The sequence below is a fragment of the Ictidomys tridecemlineatus genome, chromosome 2 (genome assembly GCF_052094955.1).
Source record: "Ictidomys tridecemlineatus isolate mIctTri1 chromosome 2, mIctTri1.hap1, whole genome shotgun sequence".
Classification (NCBI taxonomy): domain Eukaryota; kingdom Metazoa; phylum Chordata; class Mammalia; order Rodentia; family Sciuridae; genus Ictidomys; species Ictidomys tridecemlineatus.
This window is the reverse complement of record NC_135478.1, coordinates 57,066,326-57,084,825: the sequence shown is the minus strand read 5'-3', so window position 1 is coordinate 57,084,825 and position 18,500 is coordinate 57,066,326. Positions and strand designations below refer to the sequence as shown.

At 35.2% G+C, this 18,500-nt stretch overlaps 1 pseudogene; it reads left to right on the top strand.

Moving 5' to 3' along the window:
* The first annotated feature begins 4,066 nt into the window (after window positions 1–4,066).
* On the top strand, window positions 4,067–6,646 carry LOC144364751 (prostaglandin E synthase 3 pseudogene; annotated as a pseudogene).
* The last annotated feature ends 11,854 nt before the right edge of the window (window positions 6,647–18,500 follow it).

Genomic DNA, 18,500 nt, shown 5'->3' with positions numbered 1-18,500 from the left:
TTACTGTAAATAAACTTTGTTTTATGTAAAAACTATTTTGTTTTTGCTTTGTTTTGGGGTTCATACCATGGCATAACACATGCTTTGCAAGTGCTCTATTATTACTGAGCTACACCCTCAGTCTAGTGATAAAGATTCAATTTTAATTCTGCAAAGAAAGTAGGTCATTGAGATTGGTAACAAAATCATCCAGCCAAGTTCATAATTGTCTGCTTAGAATTTTTTCCCCTAACAATAAAATGTGATTCTCCAATACCAGCAAAACATTAAGGGGCTATGTCTCATTAACTGGGGAAACATCAAAACTACTCATGCCGGGGCTGGGGATGTGGCTCAAGCGGTAGCGTGCTCGCCTAGCATGCGTGCGGCCCGGGTTCGATCCTCAGCAGCACCACATACCAACAAAGATGTTGTGTCCGCCGAGAACTAAGAAAAAATAAATAAATGTTAAAATTCTCTCTCTCTCTCTCTCTCTCTCTCTCTCTCTCTCTGTCCCCCTCTCTCTCACTCACTCTTTAAAAAAAAAAAAAAACTACTCATGCCTACAGGAATGACACTTCCATCCCCATCTATAGATATTTAGGCAGCAAGGCCTCACCTATATGGGGGCACCTGGCACAACCAAAGCATGGTGAAATGAAGGCACAAATATGTCAAAATTTCTTCTTCCTGTCTTGCAAAATTCAGGAAAATAGTGTCCAGAACCTGATGTGACAGTTTCTCTTTGATACACACATGAACATTGATGCAAGTGTCCCATACTAAATGACTTGGGGAATGATGAAGTAAAATTCTTTCAGCACTGTTGGTACACTTACAAATTAGCACCAACTGCTGTAGTGACTCTGTTTTTTACCTCATTATTCTGGGATTTGGGGCAGGCACTTATTGCCATTTTGGCAATTGTACATCCCAGCATGGGAAGGCAGAGCAGCTCAGCCTCACAGAAAATAAAATTCCACGTGCTGATTTTAGCAGGTCAATTACAGACTATAATCAAATGAGATCTCCTAAAAAGACTTATTAAATAAGAAGAAGTCTCTAGTCCATTTCTAAATGACAATTCTAGAAGGGATTAAACAGAAAGAAATTAAAACTTTAAGCCCCACTTTGCCAAGAGTACCTGCAAAAGGTTTTAAAAGACACACTTGTAAAGTTTTGTTTTCCTGAGATTCTTTTATTCTCCTACAGTATGATTCCAAACAATGTGTAAAACTATAAGCATATATAAAAAAAGTGAAAATATTTAATCTATGTTCACTTATTAGGTGTTGCAAAGGTTATTCAAGGTCATTTAGCTTTATTGTTACTTTCTCCCCCTCCTAACACATAAATACCTCAATTTTTTATATTCTTCTCTTTTCCCTCTTTCCTTAAATTTTTATATGAAACCTTTTTTGATTCACAAATGCTCCACGACTCCCAGATTGAATAAAACACATGTATACTGGAAAATATAAAATAAGTCCAATTTTTATTTCTCCATGAGCTATGTGAATAAACAAAATACATACCTCAGAACACAGTTTAATTCAAACATAAACCAAGAATACATAAAACATTTTTCCACTGTACTGATCAAACAAATTTATCTATGGTAATTTTGGAACTTTAGGTTAAATATTAAAGTATTAAGTCATCTCATGCAAAATTGAAGATAATTGTAGAGCCCAGGTCATACTATCACATAGATAAAAAGATATCTGGAAGGTATATAAATAGTCACACTTGAATATTATTTGTGCTTTTTTTGGCTTATGATATTTTCATTGTTCTTTTAAATTCATCAGGGAGATAGAAGTACTGCAATTTTTATACACTTAATGAAGTATCTTTTGTTTACTTTGAAATACTATAAAGATAATTGTAGAGCACAAAATAAAAGGAAAATGATGAGTGTGGGGAGCAGAGATGTAAATCAGGGTGTCTGATTACCTCATGTTTGTGTTATGCTTGTGCTGAGATTTCCTCTGTGTAAAAGTACAGGGCTAACATTTCCCATTTGCTAAGGCAACTTGGTCTCTCTGGGCAAAGGTCCCCAATACATCAGTTTTAACCTTGAGATGGAAACATTGACTCCTAGATTCAAGAGAATTCTGGGCATAGTAAGATAACCATAATGCTTCTTCAGCACTTTGACCTTCAAACATGTCTGCTAGCAAAAACTTTCTCACAAAAGAACTTTTTATGATAAAACCTATATGATAAACATAGTGACAGTGCTGTGTCACTGTTCTTAATCAGAGTTCAGTTTCCCACCCTATCTTTCTTTTCTCTCTAAATGTTTGTTTTTCTTAAATCCGTGTCACCCTCACCAGTTTCTGGATTAGAAGCTACACAGGTCGATGCTGATGAGAATTACTGAAGACTCATAATGGCAATTTATAATGAGTTTTATGCAATTGTCTCTGCCTTGTTAACCTTTTGTAGTGTCATAACTTTTACATAAAAATTTAAGAATGTTATTTTAAAAAATTTCTGCACTGCACATATGGCACATTGTAACAGAAGTCTTGTGTGTTCTGCTTATAAATTTTGAAATTCAGTATTTTATTGAGATACCACAAATGCTTGTGAATGAGTGAGAATAATGCAGAATTCACCTCTCCTCATCTATTTTCAGAAAGCAGGAAGCAAGATTATTTGCCCATTTAGGGTTAAAGTGTCATTTTCAACAAGAGAGAGATCACTTATGAAGGAAAAATGAGGAATTGAAGGCTGCCCAGGTTGGAAGTCCATGTGCCAGACATCGTTTTGAGTTCTGCATGGATGGCCTAGGGTGGACTTCAGATATTTAGGGAATGCCAAGTAAGGTGAGAGGCCATGTCCACCAGCATGTTTCTGTGAAACTGATATTCTGGGTTAAGCGTGTATGTATTTAAACCTGATAGATATTGCCAAATTGTATTTCAAGGAGCAAGTATATTTCACTCTGCCTTCACCAATAATGAACACTGTTTATATTTGCCAATCACATATGCAAAAACTGATGTTGTTGAATAAATTTGTTTATTTTCAGGGTGAGGGAAGTATAAGGTCTGAGAGAGAGAAACTGAATCTAATTGTCTAGTGATAAACAACTGGGTCCCCGACCCCCTACTCCAGGCCACCTTTTTTTTATTTATTTACAGCCTTAATTCTTATCTAGTACAGATATGTTCTTACATCTATATCCATCCCTCCCATGAGGCTGTTTCACATTTTACATGGTTGCACCATGAGATCATTCCTGCTTTCCTGAGTATACTGGATGCTATGAAGTCACTCCACAACAATAGACCATCATTATTCTGTGCCAAATGCCAATTAAATGATTTCTAACCTTTTACCAATCCCATTGGAAAGCATTATATTTGACTGGTATAACACAAACAAATCTGTAGCTGACATGGCATCAAAATGTTTGCTTAAGTTTGAGAGCAGCAAGCTCATTTCTTATGACAGTAGCTTCCAAAGCATTTAATTTAGTCTTAATTTAATCATTTAATCAATGTTTACCTGACTGTAAATAGGATAAATAGGATGAACACAGGTCTGCTTCTAAACCACAAGCATGTTTATTGTGGTACCAATATGTAGGCTTTGGAAGTATTTTGAGAAATAAAGAAAATGAGCCTTTTGAAAGTATTGGGACAAGGCTGTAGCAGACGTCAAAATAGAAACCAAAATAGCTATCAAAGTAACTACTTGAGGTACAATAAAACCTACTGAACACCAGGGTCTAGTTATCTAGGGTTAGGATTAGGAGTTGGGCATTCGTTTTAGGAGTTGAACTCCAGCATCAGAATACCATGGATCTGAAATATTAGCTGCAGGTAAAACAAAAGAGTGTTGGTATAATACAAGTTCTCCGTTTCTTATATTATACCTAGGGATGCATTTCATCACATTACATCTTTTACACATTGCATGATATCTTTCTTCTTTTTTCCTTTTCCAAAAATTAAAACATAAATAGGATGGACACAGGTCTGCAGACCATAGCAGGGGGTTGCTTTACAGCTCCTATCAATAAAATCAGCCATGGGACCATTTGTAATTGATAAAGTCTGTTTATCAATTACAAATGGTAATTGATCCAGTAAGTTTTCCCATGAACTCCACTTACCTCAAAGCTCAATAAAGCCAAAATAGTCACAATATGGTGGTTGGAGACTTCACACTTCTCTGTTGTTTGACTATATGTTCAGCCTGATGCATCAGGTTAGTCAGTTGTCTGTACTGTGGCTCAAAATCTTTCATGGTGGTGGTGACCAGTATATTCATGTACTCAGAAAGGATGAGTTTCAGTTTCCTGAAAGGTACAAGCATGACCTTTGCCCCATATTATTATGGAATATGGTTTATTCCATTGTCGTGTTTGTAAGTTTCTCCACCAGACTAAGCCCGATGGGCCTACTCTAGTAGAAACCATGTGTTGCTGAGAAGGAGTGAGAACTTTGACAACATGATTTATAAATAAAAATTAAAACAGAACATGATTTAAATGATTTTGTGGGGTTCTATCTACCCTTTTTTGTTTTTGTAAAGTTGTTGAAAAGAAGAGCTGCCATAAGCTGGAGTATTGTTAGTTTTAAAATTTAGAAAACAGCCCCCAGCATGGTATAATATATTTAAACAATAAGAAACTACTTAGTGAGTATTTTCCCTTGGCCAGAAAGATGAGCAAAAATCACCTTTAGGAATGTGTTTATTGATATAATCAAGGTTGTTGTTAAGCTGAAAAGAGCAGTGAAAGAAGGCTAAGCTCCCATCAATTGTATGACTTAACTTTTGTCTTTAGTAATAAGCTAAACAATGAAATTATGAAATTGGGTCTGTATGAATACTGAAAGTCAGTCTTATATCTTGTTTGTCCTTAATGGCCTTATTATCTTAACTTAGGTTATTATATTAAAAATTATAATTGTGTAAGACATTAACGGGAAATAGTTGTAAAGTTTAAAAGGAAAATACAAAATGAAATTAACAAGAGAAAAAACATTTAGTTTTTCAGATAGCTGTAAACCAAGGAACTTATTTTTTATAATTCCAAACCTTTACTTAATTATGTATAGTATTTTTGCTTAAGATTACAGTAATCCTTACAACAAAAAGCACATCCTGACCTTAATTCTAAATGAGCTTGAATAGTTATCTTAACATGAAATTAGTCGTAACTCAGGTGACGTGACTTCTTGACAAGTGCTACATAAGGGTTTTATTTTTGAAACTAATCCTTCTCTTTTTTAAATACTATTTTATAAAGTTTTTATATATCATTTTTAATTAGTTGACATAATATTACTTCTAAAACATGAATCAAACAGGTTAGGAGAGATTTTAACTCTCTTTTGTGGGAAAGTGGTTAAATGTTTTTATATTGCATATTGTCCACCTTTAAATGAACTAGACTCTCTATTCTCTTGAAATTGTTTATAAGTGTATTTCTCAGTATAGAGAGTAACACAAAGTTTTATAGTTTGTGACGGACTAGTTTTATCTAATTACAAAATATTAAATGGCAATTTTTAAAAATAAATTATATTTGTTATTTTAGGGGATAACTTAGTTGTGACACAGAAATCCTAGACTTTTTTGGGGAGGAAAGGGATAGTTGAGTCTCATTGTGCTCATTTGTAAAATGAGATCATTCGATTTTTTAAAGTGAGAGTTTCCAAAGATGAAGATCTTAGTCAAAAGATACTTTTGAAACTGATTTTCACAAAAAGCTCCCGTGTGAGACAACTAAAAAATTTTCAAGGTAAAATGAGTAGATTATGAGAGGTCTCATCTAATCAACAGCTTAATTCACTGATAAAGAATAGCAGTGCGCCAGCGGCAACCGGCCTCACTACGGCAGGCATGCACACGGTCTTTCTTGGTCCTCATGGCCCCTTTTCTTACACTCTCCTCTTCTCTCTGGTCAGAGGAGAGAGGAGCCGCTCTCTCCAAGTGGTGAATTCACGGGATCTAGCCCCAGCCTGCTGCCAAAGTGGCCTATGGAGAGCTACTAGAGGCTGCGATTGGGGAGAAAACCCCGGAGTCCCCATCAGAGAGGAGCCGACCGGAGCAGCCACCGCCAGAGAGGCCAGCCCACAGGTTCGCCTGTCCCCCTGCCCTGCTCACAATCCAGCTTCTGCAAAGTGGACTAGGTCTTCATTGAATTTTGTGTTGAAGACAGTAAAGATGTTAACGTAAATTTTGAAAAATCCAAACTGACTTTCAGTTGTCTTGGAGGAAGTGATAATGTTAAGCATTTAAATGAAATTGATCTTTTTTTTACTGTGTTGCTCTAAATGATTCCAAGCATAAAAGAACGGACAGATCAATTTTATGTTGTTCACTAAAAGGAGAGTGTGGCCAACCATGGCCTAGGTTAACCAAAGAAAGGGCAAAGCTTCATTGGCTTAGTGTGAACTTCAGTAATTGGAAAGATTGGGAAGAGGATTCAGATGAAGACATGTCTAATTTGGATTGTTTCTCTGAGATGATGAACAACATGGGTGGTGATGAGGATGTAGATTTACCAGAAGTAGATGGAGCAGATGATGATTCACAAGACAGTGATGATGAAAAAATGCCAGATCTGGAGTAAGGAATATTGTCGTCGCCTGGATTTTGAGAAAGAAAATTATTTCTCCACAAGATTTCATGATTGAGAAAATTCCTGAGTTATAGCTCTAAAGGCAGCTGCTGTATTTGCCTCCTTTAACCCATTTTTCAACCTGTTCCCCCCGCTTCACTAAGGGTTGATAATGTACCATTGTATGGGGCAAATTTAAGTCAGCTAAGGCACTTTCAGCTTATATCTAGCTGAAAACCTCAATTTATGTTCATGACAGTGGGGATTTTTTAAAATGTCTACATTCTTTCTAATAAACCATTGGAAGACTTAAAAAAAAAAAAGAATACCAGCGCTACCTATGCACAGATGGGGTATGGTAAGAGAAGGTAGGTTACTGGGAGAATGCCTTCAGGTATGTAGTCTGTCTCTAGTTAGCAGAATTCTGTCTCTGCTTTCTGATTGCCATGTCCTGAACTGCTTTCCTCCTCCAAACTCTTCCACCCTAGTGTTCTGCCTTATATTGGGCCCATAGCAATAGACAACTTTCTATGAACTGAGACCTCTGAAACCATGAGTGCCAAGCGAACCTTTTCTCCTCTCTATTGTTCTTGCTACATGTGTTGGTCACAGCAATGAAAAAAAACTGACTAGAACAGATTTTTTTTTTTTTTGCTGAGAAGTGGAGTCATTTGTTTAATTAACGTAAGTAGCTGTGACACTTTTTGAATTTTTTCACTTAATGGGAAAATTTGTCTTTTTTTATATATTCTTTTTAGTCATACATGATGGTAAGATGTATTTTGTTAAATTATATGTACATGGAGTATAACTTCTCATTCTTTCATTCTTACATGATGAAAAAATTACATTGATCCTGTAGTCATATATGCACATAGGAAAATAATGTCTTATCTATTCTACTATCTTTCCTATTCCCATTTCCCTTCCTTCCCTTTATTCCTCTTTGTCTAATCCCAAAACATTTTTACTCTTACCTTCACACCCCTTATTGTGATTTAGCATCTGCATATCAGAGCAAAGCTTTGGCCTTTGGTTTTTGGGAATTGGCTTAGTTTAAAGATCCAAACTGGAAAATAAACATTTTAGAATGTTGTAAGTTTAGTGTGTAATTCTTGTGGGGATTCTGAAGTTCAGAATGCTGATAGGAGTCTGCAAAGACAAGAATGGGCTCAAGAGTTGCATAGGCAGACTATTAGAAATTTATAATTAGAGTTCATTCCCATTAGTTATATCAAATAAGTTTTCTACCTTTTGCCCATTCCCTGAGACTTTCTGTGAGGTTGACTTTAAAGATGATGGACTAATCGGGCAGAGAAAATTTCAAGGCAGCACAAAATCCAGGCAGTGATATTAATATTTCTGAAGGCTTTTAGTTTACAGTAACTATTACAAGCAGAAAACAAGAGAAGAACTTTTTTAATTTTTCTAATTTAAAAAAAAAGAAGTTTTTTTTAATTAGAAAAACTTGGGTGTTTGTCCAGAAAATTGCTCGTAAATCTAGATCTATTGAATATGTAGTTTTTAAAAAGAATTAAAGTCAGTAAGAAAGTCCTAGGTACATTAGAAAATAGAAAATATGGCTTGAAGGTAGCTCATAAATGGGCATACCACATCCATTTTAGGCTCAGGAGTATAAAAATAAAAATTACTTTGAAAAAAGACCATGGTAATACCTTTCTTGCATTGTGGAGTCTAGGAAGTGGCTTCACTATGCTGAGTAAAGCAGAAACTAAGATGCTGCTACAGACAGGGCACAAGAAAGCTTGTCTATTGCTTCAGATCTTGGGAGACCATGGTGTTAATCATGTCCTTCAGTTCCTCAGGAATGCATAATGCTGAATTTAGGGGGTCAAGGAGGCTTCTGCAGAAATTTCAAAGGAAGGCCTGTAGATGAGGAAAGAGTTTCAGGGACAGAATCCTTGTGGATTGCCCTGAGAGGGTGAGGCATGAAGATGTGGAAAGGAAGCTGAAATGAATATACCTGAGATACCAGTACTGTGGGACATCTGCTGAGGAAAATTGAAAACTTTTGAGAAGAAACAAGTAAAGAGATGTTATGTGGTCTGCAATCAGCAAAGATATAGGGATGGAGCTACACAATCTCTCTGAAGAGAATATCAGCATAGCATATTCACCACATCCTGGATGCAGAGCTACAGGTCCTGTATGCCAAGCTGAATTTGAGTCTTGGTTTTATCTTACATCGTATTTCTCTCTGGTGGAATGAAAACCTTTATTCTGTGCCATTATATATTGGATCTGGATGACTTTCTTTTGAATTACACAAGGTTCAGGTTAAGTTTGCCTTTAGTCTCAGAGCAGACTTTATACTTGTACTTTTGGGCAATGCCGAAACTGTTAAGGTGATGGGGACTCTTAAAAATGAAATGGGCTTTTGTAAGGAGAAGAATGTCCTTTTTTGGATCTGTGGTTTCTCTCAGATGCTCATGTGGGACTGTACAAAAAAGTTTAAAATAATTAGAATATGAAATTATATCCTAATCAGTGGCCTGTAATTTATCTCCAGTGAATTACTGGCTACACAATTATAAATTTGCCAGTAAATTGATGGATCTGGAGCTCATCATGCTAAGTGAAATAAAGAAATCCCCCCAAAGCCAAAGGTTGAATTTTTCTTTCTATATGAAAATGCTAACACACATCAGGTGGGGGGGTGGGGAAATAGAAATAAGAAAAACAGTAGAATGTATTGGACATAACTTTCTTATGTTCATATGTGAACCCTTCATCAGTGAAACTCCACATCATGTACAACAGGAGAATGGGATCCTAATTAGAATAGGTTATAATCCATGTATGTATAATATGTCAAAATACCCTCTTGTCATGTATATCAAGAAAGAACAAATTCAAAAATTCACTCTAATTTTTGTCATTGAAATAAAAATAAAAATATAAGAAAGACTCTTGAAAATTCCCAACAACATTTACATTGTTGAACTGGTGATCAACAATGAATAAATTTTGGGGGATAGACTTAAAGCATATCCAATCCAGTATATTATGCCTCTCATTCCCTGAGATCATGTCTTTCTCACAATTCTAAATGAATTATCTTATTCTCTCAAGTTTCAAAATTTAGCTGGTTACAATATCACTCAAAATTATAAGTTCAAAGTCTCTTGAGATTTAAAGAATATACTCTTTCCTGTTTGGGCCTATTTTATATTAAAAAAAGTTCCATACTTCTAAAATATGATATAGGACAAGCATTCCTATTCCAAAATGAAGAAATAAAGAAGTGAAAGAAAGGAGCCAGTCTCAAGTAAGAAAGAAATTCAGACTGGTAGAGATTAAATCCCAAACCCCCATGACCACCATCGGGTGTATATTCTGGTGAGGTGTACTCTCCCAAGGCCTTGGAGAATTCAAGTCCTGGAACTCTGCTAGTTTCAGTGGCTGAAATCGAGGGCCTTATGCTAATATCAGTGATTTTCAAACATGGTGCAGAAAACTGATACCCAGGCAATGTTTTTCTGGTAACTTCACTACATTCTCTTTAGGAATTTTCCCATGTGGGGGTTCCTGAAGGAGTTCAGACACTGATACAGGTGTTTGTTCTTTACTCCCATGCTTTCCTTTGTAATTCAAACAGAAGCTCTCATGCCTTGTAACTCTTGAATTCTGTGCACCTCCAAACCCAACTCTACCTAAGCAGCATGATTCAACACTTGCACATGATGCATCTGGATCTACTTCAACTCTAGTTTCAGCTATATCAGTGAGCAGAAAAATCCATCCAGAGGTGATTCCAAGTGAAGGGGTTTATGGAAGGTCCCTCTGGAACTTACCATGAAAAGAATTCTTCCTTGATACATTTCTGGTCATATGATGGGGTAGGATGCAATGAAAACTTTTTGAGACATCTGAAGGCCTGTGATTCATTGTCTTTTCAAATTGCAAGTTTCCTTCCATCTACTTTGATCTCTACATTTTCATACAAAAGTCAACTTTATAATTGTAAACTTTCCTTACAGAAACATCCTTTCACTTAGAGATACATTTAAATTTCCCTCCTACTCATTGTTTCTCTTTTCTTTATTATTATTATTTCTATTTATTTATTTTTGGTACCAGGGATTGAACTCAGGGGCATTTGACCACTAATACACATCCCCAGCCTTATTATTTTATTTTTGTATTTTCTATTTTATTCATAGACAGGGTTTCACTGAGTTGCTTAGTGCCTTTCCAACTGCTGAGACCACCATGCCTGGCTGTTTAATATTTTTTTTCATCCACATTATGAAAAGCTAAACTGTTTATTATTTTTGTCCATAAGTCGTGAGTTAATCTCTTTAATAAATGTTTTACCATAACACCTGTAATTTTTTTATATAATTAGTATGTGAAATTATATATGCCTTAAGAAATTTTGATTTATCAACTCTATGGTGAAAACATATAAAATTGGCAATATTTAAAGTATTTGACTTATACCAACAATTGAATACATATTATATGAATTAGAGAAATATATGCTTTCCTAGGTCAATTTTTTTAATGTGAAAGAGAACATGTATGCTGGGGAAATCACATTCAGCAAGAGCACAAGCACAACTGAGATGGTAGGAAAACTCAGGTTTATTACATCAGAAGACCCGGATGAGCTCTGAAATTCTGGGTCCCAAGCTGAGGTTATACAGGGCTTTTATAGAAAAAAATCGACATCCTTTCTTAACCATTACAACATTGGTGGGTTTGAATTCATGACCAAAAACCATGAGTGGAAGTTCTTGCAATAAACAGTTTACAGCAGCAGAACAAAGGCAGAGAAAAATCTGCAAGTGATATCTGGAAGTGGTCATTACCACATGGAGCAGTTTCTCAAGATATCTGCAAGCATATATTCCTAGAATCTATATTTCAAACAAAGCCATGCTTAAAAAGTTATAGTTCAAACAGCAGTGAAGTGACATATTAACCTATACTCACACTAGCAATTAAGTGACACAGCTACAATCCTACAAAGATCAGAAATTTATAAGGTGCCATTTCATTCTGTATTGTAATAATAAAATAAAATATATTTTTATAAAATTTTTAAAAAGTCAATATTAGGTGATTTTATCCTCATTTTTAACAATTAAAACTCAGTATTTTAACTCAGAAATAACTTATATAAGTTTCAATTACTTGTTGTAACACAAGGGTAAGTTAATTATGTAACTTGTAAACATTTATATTCACCTAATTTAATTCTTACAATATACCTAGATTACTTAAAAACTATGACCTTGTTTTAGTTAGATTTTTCACTACTGTGACTAAAGGACCCATCCAGTCCAATCATGGAAGAGGCAAGTTTATTTCAGAGTTCATGGTTTCAGAGGTCTTAGTCCATAGAAGGCTGGCTCCATTCCATGGGGCTTGAGGTAAGGCTAAACATCATGGTGGGGGAGTGTGGTAGAGCAAAGCAGCTTACATCATGATGATCAAAAAGCAGATAGAAAAATCTATATAGCCAAAGACATTCTCCAATTTCTACCTCCTCCAGTTGTACCATACCACTTCAGGTATGTTGTTATTTGAAGAAACACCTCATTTTAATCTGGTTGAACCTGTTCTTGACTTAAGGGCATTGAATTTTCAAATCTGAGACTTATTAGTTTACCAATTTCTTATGTCAATGCAATTACTATTATTTCAGTAATTAGTAACCTATAAAAGTAGATGCCATATCCACTTTTGTGATCAAGCAGCAGTACTAAGGAAAGCCCACAAACATTATAGTCTTTTTTCTTGGGAAGAACCTGTTGAGTTAGATTTTTCTCATGCATTATGATAGGTTGATGCCAAACGCTCCTTCGCTCTACACTCATCAGTGCCAGAACCATAGATTGAAACCTCATCAGAAGGTAAACATAGGGCTACAGAGGAAGCCGCACACAGGAGACAGACAAATACACCATCTTGCCTGCACAATAGCCCTTGTTAGACAACTGAATCTAACTAGGGGATTCCTTTAATTCTCCCCAAGTTATGTGTCTACTTGCTTTCTGCAACTTTACAAGAAACTATGCCTGGTCATCTCCCAGGATTGTACAATGGTTCTATGTACATGGTGACCAATACAAATAATAATGGTGACCAGAGTAAATGCAGTTACCATAAAGCTACAGCCTGACTCTTAGTAATCAGGTCTCAATGCTGAATGGTTAAGGTACGCTGTTTTTACGACCTTAACGGTAGATGAGTGCCATGCATGGCACAGTTTATAAACCATTTCTCTCTATGTAATGAGAATTTTTATGTGTGGGAAGAGATGACAACACATGGTATAACTCATAAGTTTGTGATGACATGAGCCAAAGGCCATCAACAACTGTTGGTTCTGAAAATATGACTCATACTTCTGCTTGTGTTATAAATGGTTTTAATAATTTCTCACTGACCCCACTGATTATAGAAAATAATACCCTAGGTTACTGAGACAAACACATGACAACCATCACATGACAGATGGGCTGGACAGCAATTTGTCACATGTATTCACTGTCGAGCATAGGCGATCACTGTAAGTTCTCCAGAGCCACTAAGGGTAGATGAGAGAACAAACTGTTAGCAAGGGGGTAAGACTATTTAGTATCACTAAAGCAAGTTTCTAAAAATTGGTTTGGGATAATTAATTGTGCTTACTGCCAGAAAGATGAATCATTTTATATTACAGATTGATAAGTTTTAAAAACTACACTATGAAGCTATTTAATACAAAATACTATAACATAAATTGCATACAGTTTAAGTACATTTGCATACATTATCATATAAACTAGTTATTTACAATGTAGTTTCATACAAACTACTATACCTCCTATATACTTTACACAATGTTGTGTGCACATACATACACTATGTGTACTAGCTAATAATGTATGATATGTTATACCAATATATACAAAATTTTTGACTATCAAGACAAAAAGCATCAAAATATTAGAAAATTGAATATAAAAGCCTCTTATTCCATGATAAGAGATTTGGCCAGGAAAAACAATGTTTTCACATTTTAAAGTCAATTTAACACACATGTTCAGTTCCAGCATTCATTATTCACTTTTGAATAGATACAGTAAAAATAAAACATCCCCACTTTCCATGCCTTAGTAGTGTTTTCCTCAAGACTAAATTTTTTTTGTTTTAAAATGAATATAGTAAAACATTACCATACTCCTCACATATGCATGACTTTTCTCACATTTGAATAATTCCATGTTTTTTTTAAAAAAGAAAATTGAAAAACTGAAAGCATTATCAGATTTCTTAAAGTTATCAGGTTTTTCTCTAAAAAAAGTCATTTAGTATGTTTGAATAAAATTGGAAAACTTGAATTCTATTCCAAACTGTTTACATAGAGACTTCCTGCATGAGTTTTTTTTATGTAAATAAAGAGGTATAGGTTGAATCTAAAGTGTCCCCCAAAGGCTCAGGTGCTGGTAATTTGACCCACAGCCAATGGTGCTGTGCAAGGAGACAACAACTTTAGGAGGAAAGGTCTAAATTGACGAAATTTGGAGATTCCTGTTTGAATTAAGATGAACTTCCTTCCGCTGTGAGAAAAAAAACTCTAAAAGGCTACAATCCTCTAACTGATAGGTAACACAAAGGATAATAGTGGAAATCACCCACTCCTCAGGTGTCTGTACATATGAACATTTCTTTTGTTTTATTTCACTTTGTTGTCCCTTCCCTCTCTACTAAGCAGAGAAGGTGGGTAATTGAGATATAACCTTGGGAGGTGTATTCTTTATCACACTGCTTACACTGATAAGGCTTTCATCTAGGATGAATTTATAGATTTGTTTTGTTGTTTTGTTTTGGGGACCAGAGGTTGAACTCAGGGGTGCTGAACCACTGAGCCACATCTCCAACCCTTTTTTTCCCTATTTTATTTAGGGACAGGGTCTCACTAAATTGCTGAAGCTGTCTTTGAAATTGTGATCCTCCTTTCTTAGCCTCACAAACATCTGGGATTATAGGCATGCATCACTGCACCTGGCTTGATCATGGTTTTGAGTGGAATTTTATTAAGCCAAGGCTTTACAACATTGTTCCATTCATAGTGCTTCTTTCAAATATGAATTTTTTTTCATGTTTTCTAATGGAGCTAGAATAACTAAAAGCTTTTCCACATTGTTTACTTTATAGGGATTGTCTTTAGTATAAGATTTTTATGAATATAAATAAAAGTGTAATAAGTGAAGGCTTTACCGCATTGATTATATCCATAAAGATTCTCTCCAGTGAGATCATGAGATCATGTTTTTGAAAGTCCTTGAAAAATTGAACTCTTCTCTATGTATCATTCATTTCTAAGTGAATTACCATTGTGCCTTACCTTGTCTATGATCATGTGAGAGAAGTTCTTGTGACTTCTATCCACACTCTTATCTTTCATATGGCTTCTTGCCAGAGTAAGTTACAATGTGCCTATTGAGTAATAGATGGCAAGAAGACTTTTTCATAAATACTGTATTCACATGTATTTTTCTTTTTAAGTTTCAGGTTTAAACACTATATATATATATATATATATATATATATATATATATATATATATATAATGTGTGTGTGTGTGTGTGTGTGTACTGGAGACTGAATCTAATGCCTTGTTAATGTGAGTCAAGCACTCTACCAACTGAGCTATATCCCCAGTCCAACACAATATCATTTTTATTTTAAAAGTGCCTCAATCATGATTTATGAGAAAATGACAGTTTTATTGAAACTGAAATTTGAGGGAGTACAGCATGAATTATGGTGTCTTCATTTTATTCATGATCCACTGAGAATAAGTACAATTTGCTAGGAAGATAAGAAAATCTCAGGAAACGGTCTTCTCTCTTTCTCCAGAATACACTAATGGTATCAAAGCTTTCTCTTTTACATTTTCTTTCCCTTTGCCAATGATGTCACAAATTTTTGGTGACTTCTTTTTGGTAGTCAGGGCTGCTTAGAATTAACTGTAGTGAACCCACCCACTCATGCAAATTAATTCACCACCCAGATTATTGCTGACATTCAGATCTTAACTGAAGATACCGAGGTCCCAGGGAGCTGAATGTGAGATGGAAAGAACTATTTACCCACCATCCAGCTTGCTCTCTGGCTTGATGAAAGCAAGTTTCTACATATCTTCAGCTATGCATCTTGAAAGAAAGAAGTCACAGAAAGTGGGCACAATATCTACTCAGCAGATTTGCAACCTGCTCTACATGCTACTTCAAGTTTTCTGTCCCCATCACCTGAGAGGAATGGCCCAACCATGACAGATCTCACAGCAGTCAAAGCACCAGGAAAAAAATTAATATGAACCAATGAGTTGTGCACATGTCCATTTAGAGAACCAGCTCCAGGTATGCTCCCCAGGTGACATGCCAAAATTGAACCATGAAGATACAGAAAATATAAACAGATCTATATCAAGCAATGAGATTGAAACATCAATTAAAAGCCTTACAACAAAGAAAAGCCCAGAATCAGATGGCTTTCTTAGCTGATTTCTACCAGGCTTCGAAGAAGAACTAATGCCAACCCTCCTCAAATTATTTCAGGAAAAAGAAATGAACAGCCCCAAATTCATTGTATAAAGCCAGTTTCACCCTGATACCAAAAACAGACAAAGACACATCCAGGAAAGAAAACTACCAACCATGATGGACATAGACATAAAATTCCTTAATATTAAGTACTGGCAAACCACATTCAAAAACACGTTTACAAAATAGTATGCCATGATCAAATGGGCTTCATCTCAAGGATCAAGTTTAGTTCAATAAACACAAATCAATAAATATAATTCACTATATAAACAGAATTAAGGAAAAGAATCACACAATCATCTCAATAAATACAGAAAAAAAATCCTTCAACAAAATACAGCACCCATTCATGTTAAAAAAAAACACTGCAGAAACTAGAGACAGGAGAAATTTACCTCAACATTATAAAAGCTATAAACCAGCATATCTAAAGCCAATATCATACTGAATGGAGAAAAACTGAAAGCATTTCCTCCAAATTCAGAAAGAAGACAGGACGTCCACTCTAACCACTCCCATTCAACATGGTTCTTGAAATGCTTGCTAGAGCAATTTGGCAAGAAAAGGAAACTAAAAGGATACAAATAAGAAAAGAAGTCATATTATCTCTGTTTATTGATAACATAATCCTATATTTAGAAGACCCCCCCCCGAAAAAAAAAGCCACAGGAAGATTTCTAGAGCTCATAAACAAATTTGACAACATATCAAGATGCAAGATCAACATACATAAATCCATAGCTTTTCTATATTCCAATAATGAATCTCCTGAGAAAGAAAGAGTCCTTTTCACATAATCTCAAAATAAAATACTTGAGAATAAATCTATTCAAGGGGGTGAAAGACATCTACAATAAAAACTATGGAAAACTGAAGAAAGAAATTTAAGAGAACGTCAGAAGGTGGAAAGACCTTCCATATTCTTGCATAGGAAGAATTAATATTGTCAAATGGCCACACTATACCAAAAGTGTTACACAGATTCAAATGCAATCCCCACCAAAGTACCAATGGCATTTTTCACGGAACTATAAAAAACAGTCCTAAAATTAATTTCAAAGAATGAAAGACCCACAACAGCCAAAGCAATCATAACATTACTTCAAGTCAAATTGTACCACCGAGCTATAGTAACAAAAATAGCATGCCACTGGCATCAAAACAGACATGAAGACCCGTGGAACACAACAGAAGACAGAGAGACAAACCCACATAGATACATTCATCTGATATTCAACAAAAGTACAAAAAATGGAGAAAAGAACCTTTTTAATAAATGGTGATGAAACTGGTTCTGCCTATTTAGAAGAATCTACATCCTTATCTTTCATTCCACACAGAAGTGGATCAAAGGCCTAGTGATTATATCAGAAACTTTACAACTGCTACACGAAAACAGGTTCAACACTCCAATATATTGGTGCAGGCCCTGACTTTCTTAACTAGACCTCTAAGCTCAAGAAATAAAATCAAGAATCACTTATTGTATAACATCAAATTGAAAATCTTCTGCATAGCAAAGGAAACAAGAGTGAAGGGGAAAGTCTAAAAAATAGGGGTGGAGGAATTTTGTCAGCTAATCCTCTAAAATATATATATTAAAATTAAATTAAAAATAAATAAATCAATAAATAAATATGAATTATTTTCCAGAATATATAAAAAACTCAAAAAACTTAACACAAAAAAGCAACATAATCCATAAATAAATGACCAAAAAAGCTAAACAGACATTTCTCAAAACAAGAAGTACAATAAGTAAATATATGAAAAAAAATATTCAACATCCTTAGCAATTAGGTGAATGTAAATCAAAACTACATTGATATTTCATCTGACTCCAGTTATAATGGGAATCATCAATAATACAAATAAAGGCTAGAGAGAATATGGAGAAAAAAGAACACTTTTACACTTCTATTTATTTATGTTTTAGGTGGTGCATTATATTTACATATAAAATTAGAATGCCTTGTGATGTCTTCATACATGCATATGGCATAATCTGGTCAACTTTATTCCCCAATTCTTTTCTTTTCCCTCCCCTCCTCACTCCCCACTGGTACCCCTGTTTCTACTCACCTCTTCTGCATGGGCTCTGAAGCAAGCTCACTCTCTCTACTAAGATACCCTCCTATTGCCTCTGGGCTCCAACCCCTCATACTTTCCTACATCTACTAGGGGTGGGGGAAATCTCTTCATGATTTTCGATCTCCATACCACACCAGGCCCAACCCCCATGAAACACATACCTTGATCAAGCCCAAATAATTTATGAAAAGATTGTTCAAGAGGGAATTGAAAAGACAAGAAACATAAGAAAAAGGTAGGAGCTAATAGATTATTTTTGAAGAACTAAGACAAAATCC